This window comes from Polistes fuscatus, unplaced genomic scaffold (assembly GCF_010416935.1).
Source record: "Polistes fuscatus isolate 324 unplaced genomic scaffold, CU_Pfus_HIC Scaffold7, whole genome shotgun sequence".
Lineage (NCBI taxonomy): Eukaryota > Metazoa > Arthropoda > Insecta > Hymenoptera > Vespidae > Polistes > Polistes fuscatus.
In genome coordinates, this window is record NW_025113151.1 from 7,862,704 (window position 1) to 7,885,391 (window position 22,688).

The 22,688-nt window shown below is 31.3% G+C and overlaps 1 protein-coding gene across 1 annotated transcript in view; it reads right to left on the bottom strand.

Moving 5' to 3' along the window:
- The window catches only part of LOC122524038 (titin-like), a 37,586-nt gene extending 15,341 nt beyond the window's left edge, over positions 1-22,245 (bottom strand). Inside the window, exon 1 of the mRNA XM_043646078.1 lies at positions 22,164-22,245. The gene's annotated coding sequence lies outside the window, so the exon portion shown is untranslated. The remainder of the gene's footprint in view (positions 1-22,163) is intronic.
- Between the last annotated feature and the right edge of the window lie 443 nt (positions 22,246-22,688).

A 22,688-nucleotide genomic window follows, 5' to 3' on the forward strand; every position in this document is an offset into this window, starting at 1 on the left:
TGAACGTGTTTCGTATTTCTTCAAGGGTACTAACTAGAATATAACAACCAAATTTTCATTCAGATGTTCTATTTCGACATGTGAGCATCTAGGAGAGCAACGAGCAGTTTTCTGTAACGTATACTTAGTATTTTATTATTAATTATTTAAATTCTAGTTATATATTATATGTATATATGTTATATATACATAGAATATATGTATATTTATTTTGTCTAATTAATTTAAACTATAATTATATATTAAATTTATCTATATCATTATACATAAAAAAGTTTGGTTAGTTTAGAAATGATTTCTTCAGAAATGATTTACAAAGAATGTTTTATAAATTTTATTATTTTGTACGTTTCCTATAACATTTTGTATGTTTCAGCTTTTCTTAATTTCGCAGTGTTTTTTTTTAAATATTATTCTTCATTATCTTTGGGCAGGATGCTCATCGTGCAAACATCAGTGAAGACTTTAAGTAAGTAAACATTTGTATTAAACATTTCTTTAATAATTTAAAAGATTTTTTATTATAATCATTTATTAATAATTGTTTCTTTTTTGTTCTTTTTCAGAATCTCATTGCAGTCGTGCGTGAAGCAATGAATAAATCGAGTGTTGCATCGCTAAAATACAAATTAAAAATAATCATCGTGAATTAGTAGCAGTGTTTGTTAATTAAAATTTGGACGCGTTTTCGCGATTAAAATTAATTATAGTCAGTTATAGAGTCAGTGCTTGTACGTTTAAAGTTTAGTATTATTTTTCATTTTTTAACAGTCACAAAAAAATTATACTTATATACATGCATTTAATAATAAAGTTTCGCGAATTAAATTCAGTGTCGTCTCGTAATTCATAAATAATTAATACGTATTAGAATCAATGTATCATGGAAGATAAAAAATTTAATAAATATTTTCTACAAGAAAATATAGGTAAGCAGATTTAAATTTCATAATGTATAATAATAATTTGACAATATATATTTTTTGATTACGAAAAATGCTATTAACTTTTATTTCTTTTATTTTTTTTCAGATTGTCATTAAATTTTCATCAAGTCGGTATTCAAGGATTTAAACCTACTGCAAATTAATCTATTATGTTTTCGACCTACTACGGATCAACCCACCATAATTTCAACCTAAAACGTGGACGAGTGTTTTGGAGCCATCGTAGAACTTCTTAAGTAGTGAGTCAAGGAATTTAAAGTTCCTCCGGTGCTTAATCATGCCGGGGATGAAAAAAATTAATGATTTATTTTAATGATGAATTTAAAATTAATGATTAAATAATATTTATTACAATACTTTTTGTCGTTAATAATGATATTTAGTGATTTTCGATTAAGAAACTTGATAATAAAGATTGATCTAATGAACGTGAACAGTTCACCTGATTACCAATAGAATCAGGCATAATACACATAGGTATAGTTGTATAGAATATATATTCTCGTCACACTCTACTTACTATTGACAGGCGACAACTATTGTCGTTCGAAAGGCCGTATTAACATTCTTTTTTCCTTGTATTTTCTTTTTCTATTTTACCATCGAAGAACAATTTTATAAACGGGGATTAACGGTAATTAAAAGGAAATGGGTAGGGATAAGATAGGAAAAGTAAAGACAATCTTTCCTCGTCTTTGTGGAAAGAAAATATGTAGCAATCACAACTAAAAGCTTCGTTCATATGACGGAAAGGAAAGATTATCAAGGCAGGAAACTGTCCACCTTTTCCTGACTATCTTTATAAATCTTTTTCTTGAATAAAATAAAACCTTTAAATTTGTAAAATCTTCCCCACGTAATTCTTTCCTCATGTGGATGACATATACATGTAAAAAATCGTGATTGATATGTACAGGATGATTCCTTTTAAAATAATTACAGATATAATTAATAATATCTCGATAATTATTAGTTTTTGGTCCTATACACTTTGATTAGCGTTCAACATCCTTTTTAATTACAGTGTCACAGTATATCCAGTATAATAAAAAACTAAAGGTGATCTTTATATTTCTATAAAAAAAAATCAAAAATCAAAATAGAAAAATCAAACAATTTACAAATAATTTAGATGGTACACTTAAAGGATTCAATCTGTATCAATCTGAATCAACTTGAACATTTCTTAATTGACAGTTTAGCTTAAAAACGTGGGTAACATTCAATCATTATTGCAGATCCAATCCGATGGTAGAATCAAGAAAACAAGTTGGACTGGTCTCGCAGGACATAACGATTCGATCAATTCGTATTTGCATTTATTCACTAGTAAATATGTGTATACTAATCAAAGCTCCCACATATTTAATAATTTTTTTTTTCTTCGTCTGTCTGTCTGTTTTTATCTCTGTTTCTTTTATACGTGGCAAGTTTTTCTCGCAAAACCCGAGAATCATATCGTCCTTGACTAATTCCATTCGTTCGAAGTAGAGCTACCAGTTTTTTAAACGTCAAAGATTTGAATTTCTAGTTTGGCTTCTTCGAAGTTCTCGTTTTATTTAGAATTACGTGAAAAGTTCGTATCGATTAGTCGTAACTATCGTAATACTTTGCTCTTTTTTTCTTTCTTTCTATCTCGGTCTGATAACGTGCTCGACGAATCGATACGAAAAGAAAAGAAAAGGAAAGAGAAAAGAAAGAGAACGTTCAATGTCGTTTACGTATTGTGAAAGGAAAGAAAAATGATTTCATCTGGCAACATCATTATCGATTGCCGGTCGATCGGTCAAGTCGAAAATTTTCAGTTTAAAAAAAGAACGTACAGTTAGAGCTCTGACTATTGTATGCTTAATTGTTAGTGTTACCGGACAATTTCATGCCCCCAGTCGTGTTCTAACCATCCTATTGTGCGAGTCCTTTCAACGTGGAAAAATTCTTTTACTCTTATAACAATGCGTACCTCTATGTGAGAGGGAGACGAATCGAAAGAGTTATTATACATCGAGTTCGACGGATTTCTTCAAAAGGTCAAACGTTTTCTTCCTTAAAAATAGAATCTTCCATTGATATTATCGCGATCGCGAATATTTCTTCGAAATTCGCCAAATTAAAAATATTCTATAGAACTAGTAAATACATACATAGTTTCCTAATACTTCATATATTCGTATATTTTGTATTTTTTCGTTATATATATTATATAATTTTGTATTAGTTTGAGATGAAATATAATAAATTGATATTTTATTTACGAGCAACACCTAATCGCGACATATTTACAATGAATTTGCGTGTGAGCATCGACGATGACCTTTCGGCGAGATCCAACATGGTGGTACCAAGAGTAAGACGACGAAGAGGATGATAATGATGATGATGATGATGATGATAGCGTTCTTTGAGCTCTCTAAGGCGCATCCTCGCCAGTCGACAGCCTATACTCTTGCTCCCATCGTGCTGTGTTACTCAAGATACTTTACTTTCTACATTCCTTGCGAGACAATACCTACATCCACGCAGCCGGTTTGGTATATACTTCACTGTTCATACATACATTCGTACATTCATACAAACATACGTGCAATAAGACAGAATTATCCAGGTCAGAACAGCAAACGAACGGTTCCTGTGTGACTAGACTGGTCCTAGATCAATAGTACTGTTAGATAATATTTTATTTTATTATAATAATTCAATTAGCTTTTTCATATTATTTCTAAGATTAATGATTGTGATAAAATTAACGATCCTTTAATAATACTTCATCATTATTTTTAATTGACGAATTTTAATATTATGAAACAATATTATTGATTAAGTACATCGTAAAATCACGTTCATTTTATTTCATTATTTTTATTAATTTCACAAGTACGAGAGCTCTTCAATCGGTCGATTATATTGGAAAGAAATCGAAGTTTTATACGAAAAAAGTGAAACACTCGTGTATTTCTTTTCTCATTGAATTAAAATGTATACGATATGCAGCGAATGAACAGTGTCGAACCGTTAAAGACTTTTGATTTTATAAATTAATAAGGTAACGTTAGAATAAGTGGTACTTCGTTTCCCCATTTTTTGAAGAGAATAAGAGAGTGCAAATTAGTGGAGTTCGTTTATGTGAGTTTAAACAACTACTACCGCCTCCTCATGTAATGAACTCATCGTTGGAATCACCGAGTTGCTCGTCTACCGTGCATTAAAGTCTCCTTCGTTAGTTTCCCTTCATTGTCTAGCTACTAACGCAAAGATGAATGAGCGTAAGAATGAATTGTAGACGCGAGAACATAGAAATTAGATCCCGTTTTATTATGACTTTTTTTTTCGTGACGTTTAGTTTCCATTTACATGATACTTTCATTCATTCTTTTTGCCCCTTTATAGAAAGTAATAAAAATTAATTTTCTATTCGAATTATTTTTAAAATCATTTAGATACGCGGCGAAGAAACATACGTGATTTCAAAATGAATTATTTGAAGAAACGAACATCTTTAATTTATCGTTAGAGTTAGCTCATTTATTTTTGAAAAAAAGAAAAAAAAAAGAATTAAAATTCGAGTCGAGTTAAGCACGCGTAAATTTGAACTACGAAGCAAATATCATCGTCGAGTTAGCACATACTACGTGGGCAGATAATAAAGAGCACTCTTGATAAAATATTCCTGCGAGCATGTCTCGAGTAAAAGGGAAGGACACACACCATATATATGTATTCTACGTAAATACGTATATATAAAATATATACGTGTTGTAAAAAAATAAACCATTGCTCCACCTACGATTTGAGTTACGCCTACACTTTAGATGCGTTTCGTTTTTAATTACGTTTTTCAAATCCGTAGGATTATTTTCTATTATTAAAAGAAAACGGAAATATACAAGGTTTCGAGAAACAAGAAGTTATAAATATCTTAGCTTACATCATATGATTTTATTCGAGACGTACGTAAGTATATAAGTATATGAATACTTACATACATTATTTATGAAAATGAATCCGAATCACGAGAATCGATCACGTCTCATCTTCCAAGATTGTTTTTTTTTTTCTTTTTTTTCCTTCTTTTTTTTTTTTATGTTAGCAAGAAACTGAAGAATAAAATTTATGGTGAATCATCTCTTACTAACCTCGTGTAATTCCCACAGTTTATTAACTAGAAGTACAGAAGCGTATCCTTACTTACACGCTTGGAAAATAGTAGTATGCACGGGCTAGCGATTTTACAGCGCGGACATTTTATTTTCTTATGAGTATACTCTCTTTCGTAGTTTACAAAGTACGGGGTTATTCCATGATAGAATAAAATCACCATCTGCGTAGGCGGAGTGACACCATGTGTGTATGCGTGTATGTATATAGGTATATATGTTTGTTCGTCGTCCTGTGTGCGCGCGCAGGATCCAACGTGATATTCACGGAAGCCATAAATTAGTAGCAGGATTTTCTTGCTGTTTAAACGAACGTTATACTGTGTGCAGTATAGTAAGTACAAACAATAGAACAAGAAGAGCTATTTTGTTTTTTACCCTTTTTTGTTTTTTTTTATTTATTTATTTATTTTTTTTTTTCACGTTATTTTTTCATACGAAATTATATGTAATAAATCGAGATCTTATTCGATATTCTCGATCTTGAATAGAAATAAGAATGAGTAAGATGAATGACGTAACGGAATGTGTTCTTTTTACCTCGTAGAATTAATATTAGAATTGAATGAATGTGAATGAACGAGTAAACGAAGAACGATAAGAGGCGTTGAATCGTAACGTACGATTTCTTCTTTATTTTTTCTTTCTTTCTTTTTTCTGTTTCTCCTTTTTTTTCTTTTTTTTTCAAATGTTAGCATCAAATTTTGTAAGCATCCAAATTAGAATCGTCTTTTCTCTTTTTCTTTCTTTTTAGATTTCGATGCAAATGAGAGTGGCCGAGTCATCATAATAAATTCCATACATTTTATTTCCTTTTTTCTTTTCTAATGTATTACCCGGAAATATCAAATGTTATATAGACACGTTACGGAGAAACAATGCGAAGATTATAAGAAACAATGTGAGTATATATAAGCATGATCATTCGAATAAATAAAACATCGATCACAAGATGTCGTATATCTCGTATCCAGGCTTCCAATCGCATTAATGTACGAATTCCTTATGGTGATCCAGGCAAAACGTTCCTTAGGATATAATAATAATAATAATGTAATAATAGTAATAATAAAGAAAAGGAAGGAAATAAAAAAAGGATTAAACGAGAACTAAACGCGACCAGCAACCACGGCCTTGCTAGCGCTCACCACCAAGAAGGCACCTTTCTCGTTTCCTCGGCTAATGGTCATGGACGGTTTTATTTAATGGCGGACGTTATGAAAACTTCTTAGTTTTAAAACACGCAGGATTGTTTATTCGAGCGAGTCCTTTTTCAAAATTTCTCGCGAATTTTTTCCTATCTTCGTTTTCTTTTTCTTTTTTTTTTTTCTATATAAACGATTAGAAATATTTTATTCACCTAAATATTTCGTTAACGAATACTTTCGTCGAACGCACAGTGTTGTATATAACGGTAAGATCGAGTAATTAGTAATTATATAATTTTTATAAGGACGTAATTTTTATACGCGTAGTAGTCACGCTTGCACGACGCTTGCTTAGAAATAGGTAAATTTGTTTGAATAGTATGTTGGATAAATTATGGTTATTACGAGGCACAAGTCGAGTGTTAAGAGTTAGAAAAAGAAAGAAAAAAAAAAGAAAAAGAAATAGAAGAAAACAAAATGTTGATCAAAAGTGTTCGTAAATGTACATGTGCGACGACCAATAAGGCAGTCACTCTGCGTGCGAGACCGTCTAAAGCAAATACCGAGAAAAATCATTATGCGGAGCACGATACCCTCTCTTTCTTTCTTTCTTTCTTTCTTTCTTTCATTCTATCCTTTCTTTTTACCTCTCTTTTAGACGATATTACACGCCCACTTGGATATTCAAATGCACGACTCGAGAAAAGTATTCTTTTCTTTTTATCTCTCCTTCTCGCTATATTTAGCATCATTTTACATTAACATTTTGTTTTTTTTTTTATCATACTTCGTTAAGAACTTACGCAAGTTCATTAAAATAATTGAAAAAATTCATTAGGAAATCGTTAAGAAATATTTATATTGAAAGTTTTATTATACTTCGTAGCTCGATTCTGGCGTAATCGACGAACCGAAATCTAACATTTGAATCTAATTTATTGATCCAACTCGAATGAAATCAAATAATTGTAATTAATTTGTAAAACTGTTGGATAGCGATTAGATGTATTGAAGTTCTAACATCGCGTGGAAAGTGCCGTTTTTCGTTCCTTCGCAAATTCCTTAGCGCCTTCCTCACTGAAAGGAGGAACTAGAAATGCCGAAATGGTCAGGCACGAATGCGTAACGACTATTACTATTTCTCTCTCTTTCTTTCCTTCTTTCTTATTCTTAGTAAGAGGTAATTTATTTTATGCGCATACGTTAGATCGAAAGGAGCGAAGGCGTTTTCGAAATGTGTGTGCACCGTGTTGTAGGAGAGGAGAGGAGAGGAGAGACGGAAACTCGTTCTGGCAAGAATCGATAACTCCCCGATCGATTTATTATTCGGAACCAGTTCTACCACATATTTCTCTATTAACTTATCGTCCAATTAAAATGTAACGAAAATTAGCTTACCGAATGAGAGCTTTCAAACTTTGTACGAATCATATCGAGATAACGCGTGTAATTACAAAATTACCGATCTTTCGTTTATTTTCTTTTTTTTTTTTTTATGTTTTCTTATTGTCAGAACAAAAATAATAATAACAATGGAATAATAAGACAGAAATAAGAAGTCTCATTAACGCATACCTCACGTTTTAGAATTACCCTTTTTGTAATTAAAAGTATATATAATAGGGGAAAATACACACACTGAGTAATACAGATATAATTGATTTCTAACGTAATCGCGGCTGGAATTCACGGATGTTACGGCGATAGAATATTACGAAGCACCATGCAATTCTTTTAATCGTATACGAAATTATTTATACATTTTTTCTCTTTTTTTATAAAGACTCGATTTTCTTATGTTAATTTTTATCGCATAAATACGTATATGAATATATGTATATATGAATACGTGGATCATTTTACGTGATACTTTCAAGGTGACACGCGTAATCGGCTCCTTTCGATGTTTCTCTCGATAATCGCAAGATCGATCATGGGAATCTTCATATTTGAATGATGCATCTCCTGTCTGTCTCATTAAAATAGTTTAGATAATTTTTTTTTTGGAAACGAATTTTCGTCTTGGTAGATCCATCCTCGAAAGTCGTCACGGCGGATACGGTCCAGGTCGGATCGGTTTGATTAGAAAGTAGGACAGACAGGCTTGCAACGGCAGCAACGGCAGCTCGTGCTACAGCCTTCGGGCTCTTTTGCCAACCCACACTTACGTAAGGACTCCTTTGCACGCCTTTCGACTATCTACAAACGCACTAACACATATTAAGTTGAAGTATGTATATAAATATTGCAAGAAAACGTGTTCTTTCGCATCTTTCTGTGACTGATTTTTTCATTTCCATAAATATTTATTATTTTTGTAAATTTTTTCTTTTTATTATCGATGTAACACATATGACGGTATGTAATCAATTTTTCTCATTTACACAGTGATAATTATTATTTATTTCTAATTTATATATAACGTAATTGTTTATCATCATAATTTAATTCATTAAAATAATATTAATTATATAATAATTAATTAAATTATGTAATATATATATATTAGAGTTAAATTATTAAATTTTCTTCTAGTCATACAAGTTAATATTTGTAAAAAAAGAGTGTACAAAATGTTTCGTTGTTCCACTCTTTGAGATAACATGGTATCACGCGAGCTTCGTGTACGCTACGGAAGAAGGAAGAAGAATACGAGAGTTAACGATATTCCTTTCAATATATATACATATGTAAGTTTCTTAGTAGGTTTTTGGTTATTCAACAAATAGAATTACGTCGTTATACATATACTTTTTCCAATGTATACCGATCGATCGGGGTATGCTCGTTGAATAATTTATCATTATTTTTGTAAGATTTTCAATTACCGTTCGTTATGTTCATTTTTGTAATAATAATAATAATAATAATAATAATAATAATAATAATAATAATCCTATCGTATTAAATACGGAGACAAAGAAGGAACGAAAAAGTACGATTGATTCTATCGCTCAAATACCATAATACATTACGTAATGGAGAAATCATTTTTAAAGCAAACTATAGATAAACCACCACACTATCGATCGCTACGTGTATGGCATTTTATCTTCCTGAATTAACAATTAATATTTATTGCAAGCATCTCAATAGTAATTTTAATTCCTTTCTACGAAATGCGTTTGAATTTTGATTATACTCTTTAGACGTCCATTTATTTCCATATATTTTAGAAGAATCAAACGAATCAATCATAATTGTATCAATATTAGTGAAAATTATTTAAAAATATTTTTTGTGGACAGAGAAAAAGATATATAAGTACAGAATGTTATTTCTTCATTAAAATAAATCAAAATACAAATCGTTACGTCGTGTATTTCGTATAAATCATAAAAATAATATCGATACTACGCGTTTTATTTTTCATTTTCTTTCGTCTCTCTATCTAAGAGTTAGATAATTTCGTTAAATTCGCGATAAATTAAATATATTATAAAAAGTGAGAGAAGAGATTATCAGGCAATGTTATTTCTCGACGGGTCTTCTAAAGTCATTCGACTCTGAACCGGCAATACGGCATTAATGATCTACGCCCAAGTACCGCATTCTGCATTCAAGTTATACCTGCAAGTGTATGCGAGAGAGGCTTGTGTGACGGACGTGGAATTTAATTTAATAGCCATAAACGGTCGCGCGAGTGAGCGACACCGGCGACTTTGTGAAATGAAAGTGCGGCTTGTCGTTGAATGAACGAGAGAGAGGGTAAATGAGGAAAAATAAAGATAAGGATAGAGGGTGATAGAGTGAGAGACAGAGAGAGGCGGAAAAGAAAGAAAGAAAGAAAGAGAGAGAACGACCTTGTAGACGAGTCTTAACACAACTAGGCGCGGCCACGTCTTGGAAGATCATTTCGATTTCTTTTGAATAATGTACGCTTCGATTATTCAGACTTTCGAGAGAACGATAGTTGGAAAGATTGAAAGGGATCGCGCTTTCATGATCAAAAAGCATGCTGCCTCTCCCTTCATCTTATTTCTTTTCTCTTTCTTCTTCTTCTCGGTTACTTTAAGCATCGGATAAGGTAATTGTTAATTTTTCTTTTTTTAATCTCAACTGTAGATAAATCTTTGATTTCATCATAAAAAACATAGAGAGAATATTGAAGAAAAAAATTAGGGGGGGGGGGGTTTACTAAATAGATAAGTTAAGAATTTGACTCAACCTTGAAATAGTTTCGTCATGGTTGAAACTACTGAACGATCTGAAACGTTAACGTAGTAAAACAGGTTGCTGGTACATGAGGATTCTTATATGCTTCCGTTTTATTATTATTATTATTATTATTATTTTTCTTTTTTTCGTGTTTTTTTTTCAAATGGCTTCAATTTACTCGGAGAACCGTTTCATCTTCTTCTAAGATATTCCTTCCTGTTCCCAGGACAGACGATCGTAATATTGATGGTCGCAGATGGCTAAACCGATTTTATTTGATTTTGTTCGAATTTGTCGATTTGATCGATCTCAAAACTGTTATAATAATAATAATAATAGTAAGAATATGATGGAAGCTAGGTCGTACTACTCGTTAGAGTTCGACGTTGATATATAGAGTTGATTTCTTTGTAACGGTTTCATCTTTCCTCATCCGTGTCCTTTCGTGTTTCACGGAAGTGTTCTTTTTAAACATTTCAGACTCGTTTTTCTCTTTTTATTTGTTCTTTCCTTCAATTATCCAGTTTACTTAGGATAGACAACACGAAGGTCATTCTCTCCTAAACGTTCCTCAATTGAAAGTGAAACCGTTCGTGGTCCAGTACAAATCTTTAGTATCCTTTCGATTCTAACCTTTCCCTTTCTGACGGTGGTCACCGTTCGAAGAACAAATCTTTATATCCGTTAGGTGGTTTTTAATGTTGTTTGTCATATAACAAAATAATTCAATTCTAATCTTACGAAAATATTTCTTAATTATATTTTTTAATCATATTTTTTAATTATAAATTTTTACACATTTTTTTGTATTTTCATAATAAAATTCGAACGCATTATTATTCTTGATTTTCGTATTTTAATATTAAAGAATTTCTATTGTCCATGTGATAGACACACATTTACGTAAAGCATAATATCAACGAGAGTGAGTTTGATATATACTACATTGACAAATCGATGCAGTCGGAAGTAATTAGCATAACATTGATGTCCATTGTTCATCGTCGAAACCGGATCTCCTTCTCGACGTTGCTATATTCAGAAAAGAACAACTATGTTTGTGTATTGTTGAACAATCAAGTTTGTTTCTCCAGTTCGATTCTTAAGTTTCCTTGAAAAAAACATCGATATATTATTGGAAAACAACTGATAATGATATTAATAACCATAATCATAATTAATTTCAAAGGGTAATAAATGGAAATGTGATAAATTCTTTCTTTCTTTTTTTCTCTTTTCTTTTTTTTTTTCAGGAAATACGTGAGCAATTATAATATAGGATATGCTTGTAGAATTCATAGATCGTTACGAAATAAAATAGAAACCTTGTGAAATGAGCCGATATACAAATAATATATATATATATATATATTAATTATTTATTGAAATGAAGTAATTAATTGGTGAAATTAATTCCTTATCTCGGGCGTGACTTAATTAAGACGAATAGTTAATTCAATGGTAAATTAGTTCTTCCTTGGGTTAGTTCTTACGTGAATCTTCTTCGAAGGAAATAACTTAACGAACGGCGTTGCTCGACGAACCGTGAATTATGAAGTATCGAATCGAAAGGTTTCACGATGAAGAAATATCGATACACGAGGTTGAACGAGATCGAATCGATATACGATCAGGTTATAGGAAGGTGGCACAAGTGCTTTTGCTGTGTTTCGAATTTATATACGAGATTGTCCGTACTGTCTGTTGGAAGAACAACAACATCCGTCGTTCTTTTTCACTTTTCGAAGGAAGTAGAAAGTTTCAAGAATCGAAACTTTTTATATGTGTACGTGTGTGTATTTCTGTATACATACATACATACATTTATACATGTCCAGATATGTGTATACGTGTTTCAACGTATCGATCGTACGTTATATATTAAAGAAATAATTACACAGGGACGATCGCAAGACTTCACGAATTCTCAATTAAGATTTCTCCTTGAGAAAATATTTTTCGTCTGTTCTTCCGCCTTTCTTCTCTTGGTTCATCCTTTCTCTGATTAATTCTGTATTTTTTCTTTTTTTTTGTATTCTTAAAAGAGAAATTTAAAAAGTATTTATTTATATATGTCGATAATTTAAAAAATTATATATAATAGCGATTAATTAGTTTTAGAAAGAACAAATTGTTGTACAGAGAAGTGCTAAAATTGGATTGAATTCTTCGGAGCAATGGAACGAAACTGTAACGCGTTAGCTTTGTTGTTAGGTAGCTGCATGCCTGGAGTTGATCGGACATTGCCTGTAAGTGAAAGTGTCGCTGGTCGAGTTGGTCATACGTTTAGATATATCTGTACAAATGTGTATACGTACTAATACATAGATAAACACGTGCCAGTCTTGGGCAATATTTAACTCTATCGACGATTGCAATTAATCCTATTTTTTAATTACACGCCAATTTTAATCACACAATAGTTCTAACTAAATCAACAAAACAATCGTTACGAAGTAATTCGTTCATTTTTTTTTTAATTAATAAAATACAATAGTTGACAAATTAATCCGTACATTTCATCTTCCATTAATTTGATTAATTTACTAATGTTAAATAATCCTTGGTTGTAATTAATCGCAGGTAATAAATATTTCGATTGTAATCATTAATAGAATTAAATATTGCCCAAGATTGCTGATACATAGAAAGCAAAAAGCTACTTTGAAATACGTAGACATTAAATCTGGCCATACCAGGCATCCAATCGTATCCATGTATGTATATATGTATATATGCATGTGTGTATATATAGACTATTAATATATCGAGTATTTCTATTCCTGTTTTCACGTTCCAACGTTCAAAGGATATATATCGTGTGTCGCGAATACGCAAGTCAGAAAAAATCATTGGTAGAACGAACGAAGTTTACTTGTATATAAAGCATGTAAGTATATACCTATATATATATATATAAATACAAGTATCATCTCGTGTTCACGATGCGGGACGTTTAACCGAAGGAGTATCGAAGATCGTCTTGAAAACAGGACTCTCCGATGATCTAACGTTTATTCGATACAAGATTAAACGAGGATCTTTTATACACTACCGATCAAAACTTCGGAATATCACCATGTAAATTCTGGTGAAAGAAGATATTTATAAGAAAAAAAAAGAAATGCATAATCGATGTAAATTTAATTTAAAGAAAATTTATGAGTAATATATGTCTTACATTTTGTATTGTTTTTTTTAAACAAGGAATGACTATATTTCTTTCAATTGTTTTTTCATAAAAATGTCACTTTAATTTTGAACAATAGTCTGACATATTCAGAACATCTTGTCAATTAGTTTTTTTGTAATTGAATATTTTTCAACGAGTTATTTGAAACTTTTAGTTGATAGTGTATTAGTAATTCTACACAATCGTGCACTTCCTACGATAGGAAATTGAAATAAGAAATAACACGATAGCTCGATAGGCTTGTATTCTTTTTAAGGAGAGTATCTACTAGTAAGAGAAATTTTTGTCAAACATCTTTTTTTTGTTCTTCTTCTTCTTCTTCTTTTCTCTAGAGAATTTTCTCAATAAAATGTATATAAGGAAAAAAGAGAAAGAGACGGAGCAATTTCATGGTCACTTTTCAAATGATTTTCTACCACCCGTTATAAACGGATCGTGTGGAACGTTGAAGGTGCAGGAACTCGTCCAATGAACGATCCTACTTCATGAGATGTCTACTTATCGTCCTGAACATGCGGGTAATAACGGTTACTCGGTAGCTCGTTTCTGTAAGAGTTACGGTTACTCTCAAGATTTAGAGTAGGTCACCAAAATGATCGTGGGATTTTCAATGATTTCGATCAATATAAAATAATATTGGTATATTTGAAAATTTAATTAAAGAATTAGAATATTAATCGTTCCATTTTAAAATATAATTTATAGATTCAAATGATTGATAATCAAATCCTGTTGTCGTTCTGTAAAATATAATATTACAATTTTCGTTGTTTCGGTATCCTTTCAGGATCTTCGAAAGATTTCGATCAATATAAAATAATATTGGTATATTTGAAAATATCATTGACGAATTAGAATATTAATCGTTCCATTTTAAAATATAATTTATAGATTTAAATGATTGATAATCAAATCCTGTTGTCGTCCTGTAAAATATATAATTACAATTTTCGTTGTTTCGGTATCATTTCAGTATCTTCGAAAGATTTCAATCGTAATAATATCTGTATACGAAAATTATATTAAAGAAAGTGAATTGTTCATTTTTTAATGTAAAAATTCATGATGCTTTATGTTAGAACGTAGATCAAAGTTCGTAGATAAATCTTAGGAATAAAGTTTTGTCGTCGTACTGTAAAGGATATATAAAAGTTCCTATTGGTTTCAATAGTAGCCGGTTTTGAAGTATAAGAAACTTATGAGAGAAAGAGATACTTTCGATCGAGTTTGTCGAAGGAGTGAGGGAGCTTACGGTTGCGGAGAAAGTTCTTCGTGGCGGCCTTAAAGGAATCTTCGCGGCATCGTCAAGGACGACTTCGTCGACACAACCACAAACGATACCTGTCCGCGGAAAGGTTAAACATAATTAACTTGATCGACTAGCGAGCAAGTAATCGACGCTATTTCATTTCATTTAGATTCTGATTACAAAAAAAAGCGTGCCAAAGATACCGTATAAATGTAAACGGAAAATGAAATTTAATAAGTCGTTTATAATTGACTCATTTAACTGTCATTTAGGTTTTTATCCGTGTGTAACATATTTATTTATATATATTATTTCTGATTTAAGCGTCAAATTGTATCATTTCTGTAAAAGCGGAAGAGAAGATCATCGAAGCGTGTTAGAGAACAAATGAATAAAATATCATGCAACACCGACACGCATTGTCCTATCGTTGATTATTAGGTTTACGAGCATAGGGAAAATTCAGTTTTAATTTTCAAGGAAATGACGAAAAAAAAAGAGAATCAATTGCAATAGGGTTAACGAGGAGAAATTTCTTGGATTGTTATTTAAATATTTGTTTGTATATATATATATAAATTAGATTATTCGAAATGATTTATATTGCATAAACTTCATTTTACCTTTTATAATCAGCGAGTATTATTTTTTCTTTCCATGCTTCAAAAAGTTTATTATAGCGATTAGGTTTAAATAGAAATCAATAATCGGATCCATATGATGATGACTTATTATTATTATTATTTAAGAAATAATAATGAAAATTCGTTAAGCAAATGCCAAGGAAGGAATAAATCGACGATGATGACGAAAAAGAAGAAACGAGTGATATGTTACGCGTGTATACGTTCGGTGAAAGCTAAATACCGGCTTAAGGACGCCTCGCCAATATCACCAAGGCCGTTTTCCCTCCGAGTCTTTCGAATATTCCTCCGTCATCGTCATCATCATCATCATCATCATCATCATCATCATCATCATCATCTTTTTCTTCTTATTCGTCGTAGTCTTCATATTCGTATTCGAGTGGTTAACCTAATTAGCGATTTCCGTGTGATCTGGCTCAGGATTGCGCGATCATCCGAGTTGCATCGTGATCTACGAAACATGACGGTAAAAGGAAAGACGAAAGAGTAAAAGGTAAAATGAAGAGAAGAAAAGATGTATAAAGATGTATATAACGGTCGGTGTCGAATATTTCGAGCGTAATTAATTGGACACTTTAAGATCGTTACAGGATGAAGTATATCTTTCTCATACTTTATCTTTCAATTTTTCTATATATAATATTAATTTATAAGTAAATTGTGAATAATTTATAATGCATCAGCTGTTTATTTATCAAATTGATTAATTCAACCAAAAAAAGAATAGTAGAGAATATCGATAAATTTATGTAAATTATCAGAGCACTTTTTATAGTATGATTTAAACAATTTTAGACATTTAGTGGTGCCTAATTATTAATGAAATTTATTTTAAATATATTGTACCAATATTGTATCAATATTATTAATCTGAATATTTTGGTATATTAAAATTTGAAGAAATTCTAAAAGTGAAGTTAATCATTTGGCCTTACGAAATTCTAATCAATTTAAAAATTACGATAGCATGTTTGTAAATTTGGCATAACAAATTTAGAGAATAGGAATGCATTTATCGGTATTATTTACAAGGTGGATTAATCAATATTACATTCGAATGAAATAGAAAAAATAAATATCAAATGACAGCAAGACACGTATCAATCGTTTGTTAACCATAACGGTTTGACAACGTAACAACGAATCTAACTGTCCAAGTGGCATTTCGAGAACGGTGAACGTCCGTTCGATCGTTGTCTGGTTGTAATGCGATAAGTGTCTAGTATTTGTTGTCAAACTATCTTAAACAGGAAGTTCTTTCTGGAATTCGAACTGGCTATGCAGAGATCGAAGAAATTGGGCCAGATCGGAGTCTGGGGTTGGTGAACGCGAAAGTTGGGAAATCGACGTCTCGAATCAGCGAGAAAGAAAGAGAACAAAATGTAGATAACTTTCGTCAAATTCTTTTCGTTTCCTTTTAAACGACAAACTTGATCTTTTTCTTTTTCCTTTTCTTTTCTTTTCTTTTCTTTTCTTTTTTCATTATCGACTTTGTACGAATGGAAAAATTAACAGACATCCATCCATCTGTCCACCTTGTTTGCTTGCTTTTCACCAATAACCTAAAAGCTACAACCTCGATCAAAACTTAAGGTGAGAGTTCGAACAACGTGAATACTTTTAAAGGAAATTATTCCTACATGGATAAAGAGAAAGAGAAATTTGAACATAGACGATAAACAAGTTTGCTTTTTTTCTTTTTCTTTTTTTCTTTTTTTCTTCGACCGTTTCCTTTGACGTTGACGATATCGTAGTCGAATTCGGTCGAATAATAAATGTTGCTCGAAAGTTTGTCTTTTTATTATATTATATATATTTTTCTTGTCCTATTTTATCATTATTTTTTTATTATTTCAAGGCAAAAGTCTACAATAATATATGTGAAACCGGTCCGAATCGAAATCGATGAAACGGTGAACGGATTAAGTGATTGCTATGATTAAAGTCATAGTCTGTCGAAGATTGTCCTCAAACAATGTAACTATTATTCTGAGCAATAAACCGAACCTGTATATCTATCGAAAATACCACATTCTTATTATATAGCATACGTCGTTGAAAGTAGCGATACTTGGTCTTGCTTGTAGAAACTAAAATGAAAGCTGTTGCTGCTGCTGGTGCTTATCGTTGATGGAGACGCGTAAGAAGCGAATCTCGTATTTTACGGTATTCCTATCTCCTCTACTCCTCGTGGACATTTATATCACTCTGTTAAGATAGAAAGAAACAGAAAGAGAAAAAAAAGAGAGAGAGAGAGATTAAAACTGGTTTTTCCACAGCTTAGAAATCCCGGGAGAGTCAGAAGAGAATGAATCGATCGATCGATCTCGATCCTACCGATATTATCTCTCTCTCTCTCTCTCTCTCACTTTTTATGTTTTAAGATCGAGGCGAAAGGAGACACCTGTGTGACCACATTTGTGCACACGCGTGACCACCTCTCTGTGGATCATCGTAAAGAGAATGAGAAAGAGAAAAGTACCCTTTAAATATCACCAATATGAATGATTTAGAATATAAGATTGAGTATAAGATGAAATAATATTTTACATTTATTTCTTTTATTTTTTATCATTTTAATGAAATATTACAGAAATAAGAATTTTTTTTAACGGTAATTCCTATCGACATTTCGTACTGCGAGAGGTTAAATGATTGCTTTTTTGAAAAAAAAACGTATATCTTTTATATAGAATGAGATTTTAATCAATTGGATGGTGAATAATAGATTTTTTTTTATTTATAAATGAATATTATACATTTTATGAGTTTTTATGATTTTTTGTACAAATTACAAGACACGGTGGTAGGTTTAGTGTTAAATTTCAGGATTATATAATATATAAATGACATTTGAATTAGAAATCAGTTTAAAATTGTAATTATTATCGTATATATTGTATTTATGTATTTTTTGTGTTGAACGTTTAGCGATCAATCGTTGTTACGTTAGAGAAATATCGTTGAAAGAAATATCGACGAAATACGAGAGAAAGGCACGACGAATGACCCAAATAAATGTCTCTTTCTCTCTCTCTCTTTTTCTTGAAGTCGATATCCGTACGGAAGAGAGTGCTGACAAGCTCGTGGCCGTGAGCAAGGAAAAAGTCCTGTTATGTTGGTACCGATATGTTAATTCAAAAGTAATAAGGTATTTAGCGAGGCCTCCTTCTCGATCCGGTCCCTTGAAGGCAACGAGGTAATTCAACGATTACTCGGTCAGGTGTGTTAGACGAATTTTAAATGGTGAAAGTTTTACGAGAACTCCAAATATATTTGATCAAAATAGTCCCGACAATATTTCATCTATTCATCCACCGATTAATATTTCGTTCGTTAGAATAAAATTATTTCAATTTACATTTTAGACTTCTTACATAAATAAAACGTCGACACACCGGTCACAGATATGTTAGACGAATTTGAATGAGTGAAAGTTTAACGGGGAACTCGAAATATTTGCGATCATAAATTCGATTAATATTTCTTACGTTCAAATGAACGGACTCTCGTTTAAAATCGGATTTCAATATTCTCGATTTTCATTAAAAAAGATAAAAAAGAAGAAAATGAAAAACATATTGACTAAAAAAAATAAAACAACAAAACAACAAATATCCAATTAGAAATGATAATAATCTTGATCTCGGAATATATTATGTTCATTTTCTTGATCTTTAAAGATTGTTTACAAGTTATGTGTCTCGTGGCAATGGGGACCCACAAAGTTCTTGGGGCCCCACGATGCGTGCATGCATCTATAGCCGGTTCGACTGCATTTCACGACGGCGGTGGCGGTGGCGGTGTGGTGGTAGTAGTGGTGGTTATACACACGAACACACACACACACACGCGCGCGCGCGCGCGCACAGGTGATTGCACAAATACGGAGACAGATACACATGCAAACGAGGAGAGGCAATGTGCTTGCCCGTTGCAAGCTTCTACACGACAATCTCTAAACGTTCGTGTCAAGTGTTACTAATACACTCTTATTTCGATTCCTATCCACTTCTGCGAGACCTCAAATGTAAAAGCGCATGAAAACGATTGGCTTGCTTCGTAGTACGAAGTGAGAAAGAGAAAGAGAAAGAGGAGATCTCTTTCGATTACCAACGAATCACGATTTTGTGCCATTAGAGTTTCATCCTGTTTAAACGATCTTTAAATATAATATTTTACTAGGTCGTATTCATTTTTATATCAAACTATTTTGATACTTATTCATTATTTTCTTCTTTTTTTTTAATTATTAATTATCTCATCTTTATTTTCCGAGATATATTTAATTTATTATTTCATTATAAATACGAAGAAGAAAATATGTAAACTTTTGATATTTTTATTTCTTTTTATATATTGTTTTTAATTTTTATTTTTGTTATTTTTATTGTTTACTTTTAAAACAAAACTCGTACCGTAAAAAGGGACATTATTATACACGCCATACGTTAATAAATACAACGACGTGATTTATATATGAAAATATGTAGACTTTTGATATTTTTGTTTCTTTTTATATATTGTTTTTAATTTTTATTTTTGTTATTTTTATTGTTTACTTTTAAAACAAAACCCGTACCGTAAAAAGGGACATTATATACGCCATACGTTAATAAATACAACGACGTGATTTACATCCCGATGTTTATTCCCTTTTTGAAAAATATAAAAAGAAGATGTGTTGGTTGTTGGAGCATGTTGTTGTTGCGGAGACTTAAAGTCAGTGGATACTTAAAAGGCGTTTAAAATTCTACCATGAATTCATTCGCCCACATATATATATATATATGCATGTATTTTCTACTACGTAGAAGAAACGTTTTCTCTGCTTGCTGCTTTTACCCCAAGAGAATTCAAACTCTAAGAAGTTACGTTCGTTCCCTTTCGGCCTTCCTTCTCGGACACGCTTGGAATCACAATTTCAAATATTCTAACCGATCATATATGTCTATTATGTCTTTCTTGTATTTTATTACACCTAACTAATTTTTCTTTTCTTTTATTTTCGTGAAAATTTTTACTAAACCGTTTCAATTATTGCATTTACGCTTTGTAAATATCAATATGAACGTAAACATAATTTTATTAAATCGTCAGTGTATACTATTTCAAACAATTGTATCTCTTTTAAGTTTACCGTTAACGAAAATTAATTACTTTAGAATTTTATTAAAAAAGAAAAAAAAAAAACAAGAAATGAAAAGAATGATATTTTAAAAGAATAGTTGCATTCTTTATTAAGTGTTGTTTGTAAAAACAACTGTTATATCAAACTCGATAATAAGCTGAAAAATGATTGATACAAAATAATTGAATTTGTTGATTAAACGAAAAGAAAATATTGTAAAATAGAAACGCTGACGTAGGATAAAAATCAAGACTTGTCGCATTCGTTGCGCAACGTTATTTCTTCCATATGGTTGTTAGTGTTAGGCGAAGGCACCCACGACGGAAACTCGTCTAAAAGATATCATCGATTTTTCTCAATCTCGATTATATTCTAGACTCGTTAACGATCCTAGAAACGTAAGATTGTATCGCTTTGTAATTTAACGCGAGTATGTTGCTTACAAGGTAAGAAGTTGCACTATTTATGAATCAGTTAGATATAGTTTTTCCGCAGAGAATTCAAATCACCGGTCAGTGCTCTTACAAGTATTCCTTCATTATTATTATTATTATTAAACAATTAAAAATCTCCCTCTCATTGCGATGAACAAATTAAGAAAAATAATAATTAATTAACTCATTAATAGCACCTATATAAGAATTTATTTTATTTTATTATAAATATAAATTGTATAACAATTAATATTTTTTACATTTTATTTTGTAAATATTCTAAACGTAATTACTGTGTTTAAATTTTTATTTAATATTGATAATACAATATTGCTAACGTTTCGATTTAATTTAGATATTGGTTACACATGTGCTAAACATATGTAAAAAATGTTAAAAATGAGGGTCCCAGTAAAACAACTTTCTGGGACTTTTCAGTGCCAGAAAAATATCCTATTTTCTGGAAATTGGTTCGAAAGAAAAATATTGGAAGAAATGTGTTACTTATCATATTACTACCAATACTTGGGACCGATTTCCTGGGTCAGACATTAACCAGACCCTCCCATAAATTAGAAGAAAACTCTTGAAAGTCTTTTTTTTTTTTAAATTCTATACTTATACAAGTGCCTCTTTTTCTAATTATTTATGAAACAAATTTGAAATTAACGAAAGATTTCTCATTAACTTCAATCCCTGTAAAAAATCATATCCAACCCCTACAAATGTAATTTTATAATTAAAAAAAAGTTTATTAAATATAATTTTTAAATTATGTTAAATTTTTAATTGAATAAATTTATTAAAAATAATGCAGTTCATTTTTCTATCATCAGTTGTATTCTAGCAAACACGTCTATCATTTGTCACTCGTGTTTTACGTTAAATTCAATCACATCGTATAGAAATAACCAAATAAAAAATTCAATCGAGTTTCATTTCACAATATTATCTCTCATTTACCCGCCATAACTAATTCACTCGGCATACGAATATATCTTACCTAGCAACGGAAATCATCAACAAATATATAATAATAATAGTTAACGAACATAGAATAGATCGATCGTTATGGAAAGAAAATAAAAAAAAAAATAAAACTCACCCTTGGCGTCGTTCTTAGATCCCCATGGCACTGAATACACTGACAAGCACAATTTTTGATCCTCGGTTGCACGAGAGATAGATGATCCTCCCTTTTTCAAATCCTCTTTAAGGATTATCGATCATTCGTTACTGCACACTCGCGCCTTTTTTTGTTTGTTCGTTCGTTACAAACGGTAAATAAAAATATAATGATAAAAATATACAAAAGAAAAAAAGAAAACACAAAATAAACAAACGAGTGGACCCAAAAAATTGTATTTAAAATACGAAGATAAAACTACAGAGAAACGAGAATGATAGAAACAGAGAGAGAGAGAAAGACAGATTAGAAAGATAAAAAGATAGATGAAAAAAAAGAAGTAGAGAGATAGAAAGATGTTATTTTTCACACGGCACCGGCCGATTCCGGTGAGGAGGATTCCGCGGCCTTTTCCTTAACGAATCGAAGCGAACGTTGGGTCTTTCTCGACTAGCTGACCGCACGACTGGGGCAAAGGACCCCGCGGGCCTGCGCGCCTGCGCG